This window comes from Protopterus annectens, chromosome 3.part0 (genome assembly GCF_019279795.1).
Source record: "Protopterus annectens isolate FY-2018-M chromosome 3.part0, PAN1.0, whole genome shotgun sequence".
Taxonomy (NCBI): Eukaryota; Metazoa; Chordata; order Ceratodontiformes; family Protopteridae; genus Protopterus; species Protopterus annectens.
In genome coordinates this window covers 1,434,395,714-1,434,408,238 of record NC_056731.1, presented here as the reverse complement: position 1 = coordinate 1,434,408,238, position 12,525 = coordinate 1,434,395,714, and positions in this window count along the sequence as shown.

Sequence of the window (12,525 nt, the reverse complement as noted above, 5' to 3'; positions counted from 1 at the left end):
AGGCCACGGGAGTACGACATTTGGATAACCTCTCCATACTCTGTGTAGGCACCAGAGGCAGCTCCCATCACCAAACACAACAACAATTACTTATAGCACACAGACTCATGTGTGCCCATCAAATACAGACGATAGGGTGTTATAACATACCCAACACACCAGTCGTAGGCGACTCTGTAGATGGTCACACTGATGTCCCACTCAGCAGGCTACACAAGGCGATAGTCGCTTACATCTAGCTGTCGGGTAACTGTTTCTGCAACATAACCTATGCACCCATGCCACACCTCACCAGATACAATTTGACAGTCATTCTCCATGTTAGTATGACTGCCCTGAGATGTAACTTCACAGACTACATGTGCAGGGACATGCAATAGCTATCCGGTCTTGTAGCCCAGAAGGTATCGGCCAAGCCCTGGGGAGCATTCTGCATTCATCCAGACTAGATACCACTGTACAACAACTGACTGTTTCACTTCAACAGTTGCCTATGCTTCTGCTGTCATTCCACAGGCATCCAGTATCTGTCCGCTTTGAATGAGATGGTCAACAAAACACGATGTTTTGGCACAGATGACCTGCACCTGTCAGCCCTGGGAGTACAGATAACATGTAAAGCTCTTGCTGCTCCTATACTGCCTGTCTTGCACAGTTTCCAATAACATTCACCACCAGAACGGGAACAGGCAAGCAAAGTATGGGGTCATGTGACTCAATGCTTGACATCATCTCTGATGCACACGGGCAAGGCACTCCTTATAATGAACCACTTCAATATCTCTGCAGTGACTGGGACCTGGCTCTAGGCTCTGCAGAGCACACCTGCACTGACAGGTTATACGCAAACCACACCTTTCAGTCATGTAACCTGGACCGGAACACCCATGGCTGAGGTGTGTCCATATTTCACTATGTTGTACACACCTCCTGGCTGGTTACTTAGCACAATGCATCAGAGGTGATCCACATGCAACTAACTGTGGCCAGAACTGCTATACACATTGTAAGCTGCTTCGGATTCAACAACATACCCCACGGTTACCGGCCCTCATTTCTTGGTGTACTGGACAGTAGGGTACAGACAGGTACTACTGATGTGCGACTGACACTACCCCACACTTAATTGGGATAGCTACTCATGTACCGACACATTAGGCCAATGCTGTCCAGGATTCATAACCTCCACTCGGCTGGATCAACCCATACACACCACCACCAAGACCAACAATATCCTAGACATGGACATTACCAACATGTCACTGGTGTTCCACACCTGTGCTTATCCCCTCATTGGTAGTTTCTGAACATATGCTAATCACCCTTGTTATCCACATCCCAGCACCGCACCCTTCACGGCATACACAGTACAAGATTAGTACAATGCCTACTACAGATGTCTTATGACAGCAGTAGTAAATGTCATGACACCAATGCTGATGGACAATGCACATACAAACACTGAAACATACCCCAGTGCACTTCATTAGCACTTACATAACTGCATGGATCATGCTATTCCAAACAGAGCCATGATGGTTCCCACCAGATAACAGACACCACTCTGGGGGTCCAGTTCCATGGACATAATGTACAACAAAAGGTGGAGGCTGTTGCAAAGTGGAGTACAATCCCATGGGTGGGGTAGCTCACTGGTCAGCCTCAGTAGGGCTCCGTGATCCTTTATCACATCCTCCAAACCTAGCTACATAAACATTACTGTGACACATTCCAGGGTGTACCACAAAGCATTATAGAGGTATGTCAGTAGTCGATGGCAATACCCACATCTGCTCTGACATATGACGGTTACTCAGGAACATTACAGAACCGAGTGATGTTGGCAACATCCTGGCGGATGGATTCAATGCTAACTTTACACCCTCTCACTCCCTACAGGGCCATAATCCATGCAGGAACATTGCGGGGTCCCTGCGGTCACAACTACACAGTTCCAACCTGCACGCTCTAAGGCCTGGAACACAGACTCCATGTGACCATCCAACATCCCAGGCTGTGATTTACACAAACCTCAAAACGACATGTCTCCCCACTTGGCCACCAGATTCACTAATAGCCTTGTATCAGACATTGTGGCCCCTGAATGGTGCACAGCAACAGTTATCACAGTCCACACAGGTGGCGCCACAATGAACCAGAGGGACTATTGCCCTATACGCCTAACTGGACTGTTCTTTAAGGCTGTGGGGCACATCATCATGGAAGTCATTCACAGATACATTGGTGGGCTCCAGACCTTTGATGCCACCCAGGTTGGACTTGTTAGGGCCAGACCATGGCTCCTACACCTGGTGGACTCCTTTGATACAGTTACCAGGGTAATTGATGATGGTAAGGGGGTCCACACAGCCTACATTGTCCTCTCATTGGCTTTTAGCACCGTTCTTCATTCTGGTATTAACAACATACATATCCACCTGCACATCGACCTCTATGTCTCAGGATGTTATGCAAAGTGGCTCACGGACAGGACCCACACAATGAGGGTAGCATACCATAGTACCTACTGTATTGCAGTTACACTTGGCATACCACAGTCCTCAATCATAGGGCCACTCATGTTCGGTATATGCTTCCATGAGGTACAGGCTAGCACAGAGGGACTTTCCCTGACTAGGTTTCCAGACAACTGCATACAAGGCACCATGATTGATCCACCAGCTGATACAGACTCCCTCCATAAGGGTGTCACTGTGACGGATACCTGATGTCGATAACATGGCCTCAAGCTGCATGACACATGGTGCATGAACATCCCCTTTGGATTACACCAATTACCCACTGACTATCACATAGGTGGTAGTCCCCTACATACATGTGACATTATATAGGATCTTAGTACACATGTATATAGCACCCACTCCTTTGATAACCATATTGCCAATGTGGCGTGGGTATCCTTCTACGTGGCCACCCTTATCTGTACTGGGTTTGTAGCTGGGACAAAGGCACCCATTGTACCTCTAAACTCCTGACGTATACACACATTCAAGGGTACAACACCCCATTTAGGGTGTACCTTACAGAACAGCAACGGCTTTACATACCACAACATTAACACACCATGAGGATTATTGAGCTCCGAAGGTTGATGTATGTGGCAGAACTACGGACACCACAACTGTACACATTTGCATACTGCATACTCAGGGGTGCCCTCTGCTGAACATACAGGGCCCATGTCCACAACAATATTCATGGATATATTCCACATAAGCGGCATAAGCAAAAGCCATTGAGAGCAACATGCTCATGGATATGTGCACAAACGCAATGATGAGTAGGATGTTCTTGAGGGTTACATTCCCAAACCAGACACTCACCATGCTTTGGAACATGATTCCTATGTACATCATGCAGGGACACTCAGTAACACTGTTTATGAGATACCTCACTTGGTGGATGGGAGACACACATGTACACTAGGGATCACTGCAGTGACTGTACTGTGCAGAGGTGCAGGTAACACATGGCTCTGCTGTTCACAGACAGGACACTACCCTAGAGAGGTGCTGCCAGTGTAAACACTGTAGTTGGGCTTACACATAGACTTGCCAGACAGCATAGTACCTCACTATGAACCTGTGAAGCTATTACATGTCCTTTGTGCATGGTTAACTGAGTAGCTCTTCCATTTCGATTAGCTATCATGCTGTTACAGTGTCCCGTGACTATGAGACATATGTATCCTGTTATTGTGTATTGTACATGCCAATAGACGATACCTTTTGTTTGCATGATATAACTGTTATGCTGTGGAGAATATCTGACATATCTACCTACAATATTGTACATTACACATATTTTACATATTATCCCATAATGCAAAGCATATTTGCACAGCAAGACCACCTTAGGCATGTTATTGTTGTTATATGCCCATACACATGCCTACTGTGACAGTTATATCAACATATACTATCCTCTGCTATGGCACATACTTGTTGGACATACCCTACCACTGATGGCGGGTGGTTTGGAATTGTTCTGTTTAAAGCTCTCATGTAGCATCCCTTGTGGTGTCTGTGATGTTTACCTTGTGGCCCACTGCAGGACACACAATTTCTATAAGCGTTACTATGCTCAGCAAGACATCACTACATAATACCTTTTCCCACTTTATACATTGCGGACACTTTTAATTAATACAAAACAGGCTATACATACACTAACATACTGAGTGTTCTACTTTCGTACATATCTCTCTTACACCTTTACTGTTTAAATGGTTCTTTGGTATGAACATACAGTTTGAATGTCTGGCAAGTCATCCTTATATACATCGATACCTGTAACATGTGGTTTCCTGCCGCCAATTGGTGTTCCTGAGTAGATTATTACATATACATCAGCTGTGCAGCTACTCCATTCACCAATTATGCAGCAACAGTGGGGTATAATTGAATTCTCCACTTGGGAGTGGCCCTTTTGCCCTACCTTTGGGAAGACAGCCTGTATGTGTTTTGTTGAGTGGAATTGCAACTGCTATTTGTAGAGACATGGATATTTTGGATTCATGTCCCCCGTGGATTGTGTGTGATGGCTAGAGTATGTGGTTCTACATGTGAGTGTACCTGTCATCTCAACCGTCTGATAAGGGACTATTGCAAACAAAACCTGTAACATCGCCGTCTGTTCCCTTATACAACAGCTCCGATTTCACATGGCGCCTTTACAAATGTGTTTCTCACAAGGTATGTTAATGCTTCTGCAGATGTAATTGAGTGAGTGGATGTTTGTGATGTTATTACAGTCTGTATTGCTATTGTTTCGTGTGTGGGAGATGTAGGTGGGTGTACATGGCATATACAGGTTTGTGGGGACTGCATTTCTACTTATTCCATATATGTGTGTGGGCTCCTCCCCTAATTGAAGACCTATCAGTTAGTAGACTGAAACTATTTTTGTTACAGGCTTATACATAGGGCCATTGTTAATTGGTTTCTATATAGTATGCAGGTGAGGTTGATACTTCCATACCTCCGGAAATACAGCGATATGTAAAGGAATGTTACTAAATGACAGCTGTCCTGTATATTTCTGTCACAGATATTTGCACTCATTGCAGTTGTGTTGGTGACTGAACCTCTTTGGCATGGGTTGCCACCTTTTCAAATGGCCATAGTGGGACATTTGCAGGACACACATCGGTGTTTGCAGGCTGACACATATCCATGGTCAGTACACAGGATAGCACATACTTTTATCCTGAATACATACTTATTCTTGTAGCACTTTAGCTACTTATCATGTTTCATGTAACATTTATGTTTTTTTGATACAGGCATAACTATTTAATGCAACTATTACATAATATATGGGACATAATTATGCCCTACAATCTTGGACATTTGCCCTTTTTAATATTTTTTGTCAGGACACAACTGCCCAGGGAGGGGCTGTCCCTCTTAAAGTGGGACAGGTGGTAACCGTATGCCTAAGGCCAGTTATAACCACACCTACCGTAATAATCTACCTCCGAGTTAGCACTAACAGACACACGATGCAAACACACACACACACACACACACATTACAGTCCCACGGAAACACACACGGTACCCTCAACACACACATACACAGACTACGGCAATCACAAACACAGTTGAACACAGTACCTACGTGGACCGCAACACCGGCAGTGATAACTAAATGTCCCTTAATATTGTGATAATATTATACGCGGTTCTAGTGTTCTGGTACTGTGTTCTTTCAGTCTTTCAGCCTCGTGATTACGTGTGTCGGTATGTGACACATTCCATAGTTGGCAGTATCCTATTTATTTGTACCTCCATGGTTGTGTACATGTCGTTGACCTATCTACATATTTGCAGATATAGGCAAATCTGTATATAACAACATATATCTCTCTATCACCCTTTCTATCTCTATTATGTATATGTATCTATATATATCTATATATCTATAAATATATATATATATATATATATATATATATATATATATATATATATATATATATATAACAGAGAGAGTGACTGGCAGAATATACCTTTCATTGTATACATGGTGTATACTGTTATCTGGACTCCGCACATTTGTGTTTTAACCTGTCACATTACACACCTGCCACTGGTACATCTTGGGTAGCTTAGTGTTAGGTGATTGTGTACATGATTGTGTGTTCTACTCCTGGTAGTGGTCATTTTACCCATTCAGAGCAGGCACTATTAGTACAGGGGTGAATAATGCTGGTTTCACCTGTTCTGGACATCATTGACCATGATCTGCACAATATTCAGAGAAGCTTAGCCCTGTTTTGTGCATATCCGTAATAGTCATATTTAAACGATGCTTACCAGCACTGGGCAATGCATATTCCCACTAACATGTGCTAAACATGTTCTGATGACCTGCATCCAACATGCATTATTCATGCCTTCGGGATTACATTACATCCCTTGCAGGATGTGGGACTGGGAACATGCACGACAGTCACTGCATTAACCACTTGGGCATCTGGGATTTGTACACGTGTTATGGCGTTTTGTATGTGGACTGTACTACGGCTGTTACTCCATATTGTGATCAAATGGGTAACTCAGTTAGTTTACATATGGATGAGACCTATTAATGGTATGTCCAAGTGATGTTTAATGGATGTGCTGTAGCATTGGGTATGCATGTCACAGTGAGCCACACACAATAATGTGCTACACCTTCACACAACCGTAGGTGGAGCATGCTGGGGTGACAGATACCTGTCATGGGTACACCCCATGCTTTGCCACTACATCCATGATTACATTATATGGAGCCCCTCATTAACGCACCAGGGAATCTATGCAGAGTGTGTGGGGAACAGTGATTACACACATGGATCCCGCAATTGGCTGTGCTCCACTGAGCGACAGTTGGTTACTCAATGTGGTGGTGACAGCAGACACTGTTTGCCTCGATTGATGAATGGCCGCTGACAATCGGGCATGTACCTACCAATGTACCTAGGAACCTATACACACAGTACCAACATATGCTGATAGGTGCGTGTACTGTTCAGGTGTTGACATTCCTTGTTCCAATAGCTGTTGTGTGTAAAATGGTTGAGGGCTGCCTATGTAGGATTCACACAGTTGGCCACCTATACATTACAATTTACAGGTGGTGGTGTGTGTGTGCCATCCATTTTACTGTGTGTGCAGGTGGAGAGGTGTGTCAGTCCATAGGGGCCTATACTGTCAGAGTATGTGCTATACATTCCCTCTTTGCCAAGGCATAGGCATATTGGGCATGCCTCCATCTGCCTACTGGGGCTGGCACAGGGTGTTCGTGGTCTGAATCCATCTGTCCCTTTGATGGCCTTGGCAATTGGGGTGGGCTGTGAGGGCCTTCACCACTTTGTCCCTGCTGCAGCTGTTTCCGCAGGATCATATTATGTAGCATGGCACATACTATGAGGATGTGGGCACATGTGCCTGGAGAGTACTGCAAGGCTCCACCAGATATGTCCAAGCAACGGAACCGTGATTTCAGCATCCCGAACACACACTCTATGATGATTCTGGTTTGTGCATGTGCCTCATTAAGGCATTCTTGCATGGGTGTGTGTGCATTTCTGATGGGAGTCATCATCCACGGCTCCAGTGCATAGCTAGCATCCCCCACAAGGTGGCCATGTGGGATGTCCCCCCTGACTGTGAGGCATGCCAGATGTGGGAGTCATGGTAGCTCCCAGGGCTGCCAGTACACATTTCCATGATAATGCCCTGGGCATTGCACATGACCTGGCAGTTGATGGAGTGGTATCCCTTGCGGTTTATGTAGCACCTACCATGCTCACCGGGTGGTGACTTGATATGTATGTGCATGCAGTCTATCACACCCAGTACCTCCGGGTAATGTGCCACATGGTGGAAGAGACGCATATTGCTGGCCAACTCCTCCTGAGTTCGGGGAAGTATATATGCTCATTGGCATGTGGTAACATGGCATCCAGGAACTGGTGTAGTACCCTGGATGCTGATGCCTGTGAGATCCCCATTATATCTCCAGTTGGCCTTTGAAAAGTACCTGTGGCTAGTATTTGCAAGCTTACACATACCTTCGTGTGCACTGGGATGGGTTCCCCTCTGTTGCTTCTGGATCTCAGGCGTGGCCGGCACAGCTCAACTATTTGCTGTAAGATGTCCCTGTCCACCCTGTAATGCTCTACTATCTCCAGATCATGTAACCCCTGGTAGGTTACCCTTGGTCTGAACACTCTTCTCCTCCTCTGGGGCCTGCGGTGGTTGTCAGCATCATCCTCCACAACACCGTCAGTCTCTAACATATGGTGATGAATCACAGCTATGGCAGCTCCCAACATGTACATTGTAAAAGTTCACCGTATGTTTACACCTATGGTGCAGTGTTTGGGAATACACAGGTGCGTGTGGGGTGCTTTCACGCTTTATACTATTGTGCTGTGAACACCGATGATGTCATAGGGTGTGCATGTACGATCGTAGCTACAGGGTATCTTATGTGTTTTACGACAGGAACTACTATTGTGGTGCCTTTGGTGTTGAATTACATTTGGCTGCCGTGGATTTCCTCTTGCCCTTCCCTTTACATTTCTTCACGTTTCACCTCCCATTTTCTGGCATGCATGCAGCAGCCTGCTTTCATTTGTACTTTCCTACACCTGGCTTATCTTGCGTAATGTGTTCTATGGCCGGTCTTCTGCAGGTTTGCTTTGCTCTGCTATGACAGTTGTCTTTCCTTTGCAATCCGACACCTCCCCTATCCTGTTTTGCATGTTTCTGCGAGCAGACTTGTCAGCTGCCGTCGATTGCCCGCTGTGAGATAATAGGTGTTAATTGCTCAGTTGTACTCCAATTACCATGCTGTGGCATTTCCTTATTTTCTTCCCCTGACCTTCCTGTTTGAGCTATGGTGCATGGCGCGTGCGTCCACTTACCGGGTTTTGGGCATGTTTTCCTCCCCGTACACATGCGCTTTTGGGCACCATATGTGCTCTCAGCTAAACAATGCTATACCTACCTCCCCACCCCTATCCTGCGGCTTTGCTTAGCAATGGCCAGGCCAGATTTGCATTGTTCCAATGTGCTTACAGCTACGGTGGCACACCCCACTGCTGATGTCATGTATACCTCTAAGCCACTCCTCAGTGTTGTAGTGCTGCGCCGTATGGTACATCCTTAGTCCGGTGGGACGTTTGCGATTCACTGTTGCCTGCCTCATTTTCATGGCATTGACTACTAATTCCTAGTTACCACGCCGAACACTGTCACAGACCCTTAGCAACCCTTGCAGCTTGGTTGTGGTGTACTACGCATACCATTGAGTATTATGGTGAAATCATGATTTGTATTACATTGCGATTTTAAGACATTTGTATATATTTTCTTTGTGTTCTCGTTTGCACACACATGCCCTGCGGTTGTACTTTGCGTTAACTGTGGACTTGACATTAAATGTTGTTTTTTTAGGTGTTGTGCATCTTTTCTTATGCCATTGGCTGTATATTTAGCCACTGGCATATGTTAACTTTGTAATACATGAGTCTGGTCCACTTTCATAGCTCCAATGTTCTGTTTGGAAAAATGCAAACTGTGTTTTTTGGTTTACATTTCTGTGGGCTTACGCTACACCTGCACCACTTCATGAATCACTATGTACCTTCATTTTCATGGTGCGGCACTGCACATGGGATGATTAGCATACCTAAGCCGAGGGCTGTGCAGATCTGGCACATGCCAGTAGTGCACGTGGAATTGGATCATACCTGATTCACTCGGTGGCCATGTTTGGTGTTATACCGCCTACGCTACACCTGCGCCTGGTGCAAGCTTCATGAATCCCGGGGATAGTAAATGCTTGCCGATTCTAATTATGGTGGCTGCCAAGAAATTAATTACTAAAAAATGGAAATCAAAGTCTAGACCAACTTTATTAGAAGCAGTGAATATAGTAACATAGATAAAACAACTGGAATTTGGATCTTTAGAAAAGGAAAGGAGCAAACTGCTTAGGAAAAAATGGGAATTGTGGGAACAATATATACACAGAAGGAATGAGGTTTAAGAGGCAGGATTTGAATGAGACATATAATGCTTAACTGACAATGACTGGACACATATTTTAAGTGATGCATAATGTTTGCAACTACAGTTGTTTCAATGGTGTCTGTGATGTGTAATGTTTGCAAATAAAGTGGTGGCATTTTGTTTGTTTTTAGTTTATAAAATGTAAGATCGCCTATGTCATATGTGATACTTTAATAAAGATGTTTGTTGGAAAAAAAAGTAATTCACAAGTGAGTTGCTTTCGGTCACTCACAATAGAAGCAGAAACAATCTTTTTTTTTCTGCTGCAAATCCAAAATATGATGAGTGAGTAAGATATACTGCCACCAGTGCCAACATGTCCTGGTAAACTTTAAGTGTATTCTGAGATAATCACTTGGAGCTATAGAAAACCCATAATGCAAGCCCAGGGAAAGTGGATCCATTGGCAAACTCAGTAAAAAGAACTACAATGTATGCAGTTCTGACATAAAGCAGGAAGTCTGGTATGTTTAACAAATATGATAAAAAATCGATACATCTTTGGCTGTCAAGGGTCTTGTCCACATAAATGCTTACCTGACTACCATATAAGGCTAGCTGCAGAAGACAGCTGACCTGTATCCAACACTAAGGGAAACTTTTTGCCAAGTTGAATTCCATGACAAATAAATTTGGCAGATATATAGATAAATGTTATTATTCTGCCATAGATGCATTCTTCAAGGCAGGTGCCTCCATAGTTGCCATCAAATTCCATTCCAGTTTCAAGCCACAAGTCTACCCTAAGGATATGGTTTTCTCCTTTGATGTCTTTGTGTATTTAGAAAGAGCATAGAACTTTTTTTCAGTCCTGAAAAAAAAAAAACATGACCTAGTAAAAGTTTTCCAGACACTAATTGAGAACATATAGTAGGAATTTTCTTTCTACTAAAAATATTTCCAGGAAAATGAAATGGAAGATTCACAAAAACAGTTCACAGACACATAAAGAGTGCTATTTAAACACAAAATACAGTTTTGCAACATTCTTCTTGACCCTTACCTCCCTTTCATATTCTATACACTTCAAATAGATTAACCACATATATTTTTTTGATTTGTCAAATGATTGAAAGGTATGGGTAAAAGACAAATGGATATGGTAGGTAGCCTCACAGGAATGGGCCAGAGCACAGATTTCGATCTCTCCTATGTTTGACAAGCCAGAAACAGCACAGAGTTGCATTAGTTGGCATGGGAACAGAGCTAGAAACAGATTAGAGCATATTCTAGAGTTTCAGACACTGACATGGTTATACTCACTATTTATTCTGTACAAACACACCTCCCTGAGGATAATATTGGATTCAACAGCTGTGATTAACTTTGTGAATGTGCAACATTTTGCAAAGACAGTAATCTCTTTCTTACTTTCACTGAATTCTCCCAGAACATGAATGGTGGGAGTTGTGGCTAGCCAGTGCTCAAAATGGTAGTTTCACTGTTACCCCTGCAGGATGGATAACTTAACTTTTTGTTTTGGATTTTGTAATTGGTTCTGACTAATGTGGGGTCATTGGCAGTGAGTAATGGAATACGGATTCCCACTGCTTACTCAGTTTAAGGACGTGGATTAGGAGGAAAAGTTGGACATTCTTTTTGAAAAGCTGTCCAACCTTGTGGTTGACACAGTGGCCTTTTACCACAGTATCTCACATGAAATAAATTGGCATGACCCTGGATAATCAAGTTGGATGCTGTGAGGAAAATATTGCTTAGCAAATTAACTTAAGGCATACCTTGGAGGAAAATATTAAAGTACTAGAATAGCAAGCGGGGCAGCTCTGTGGTAAAGTGGACCAATTTTGAGAACAGATTGCAGAGACAGAATGTTCAAATCCCTGGAATTCATGACACTGTCCTAGCTGAAGAAGTCATAGACTGGGTAGCACTCTGATTAAGTCCAAAACTAATATACCTGATGGTTTATTACTAGCAATTGCTAAGATTCATAGGGTAAGAAGGCATCCTGCAAATGTCTCCAGAGACAGGTTCTGATGTCCTTAGTGTCATACTCCACTAAATACCGGCTGATTAATTATACCAAGAGACATAGAGGCATCTCATGGCATAATACATAGAATAAATTTATGAAATTTATGAAAGATTTTTCACCCCTGTTGTATAGGAAATATAAGACTTAGGAACCTATTAAAAGGCAATTTCCACTGAATTACTTTTTTTTATTGGGCATAGTATTTCATGCTAAGTTGTCAGTCTTGACTGTAGGGAAAACATGAAGATTTGACAACAGAATCAAGCCCTGGGACTTCTTATGAGCATTGTGTCAAACATAGGAAGAATGTTCATGATGAGGGGACTGGAGAACATTATTTCTATTAAAGAAATAAATGGGAGTTTTCAAAAGGTGAAATAAGGTACAGAAAGCCCAGCAGTCTGCTGAGTCCAGTTAAGAAGCACAGGATGAAAGTGGA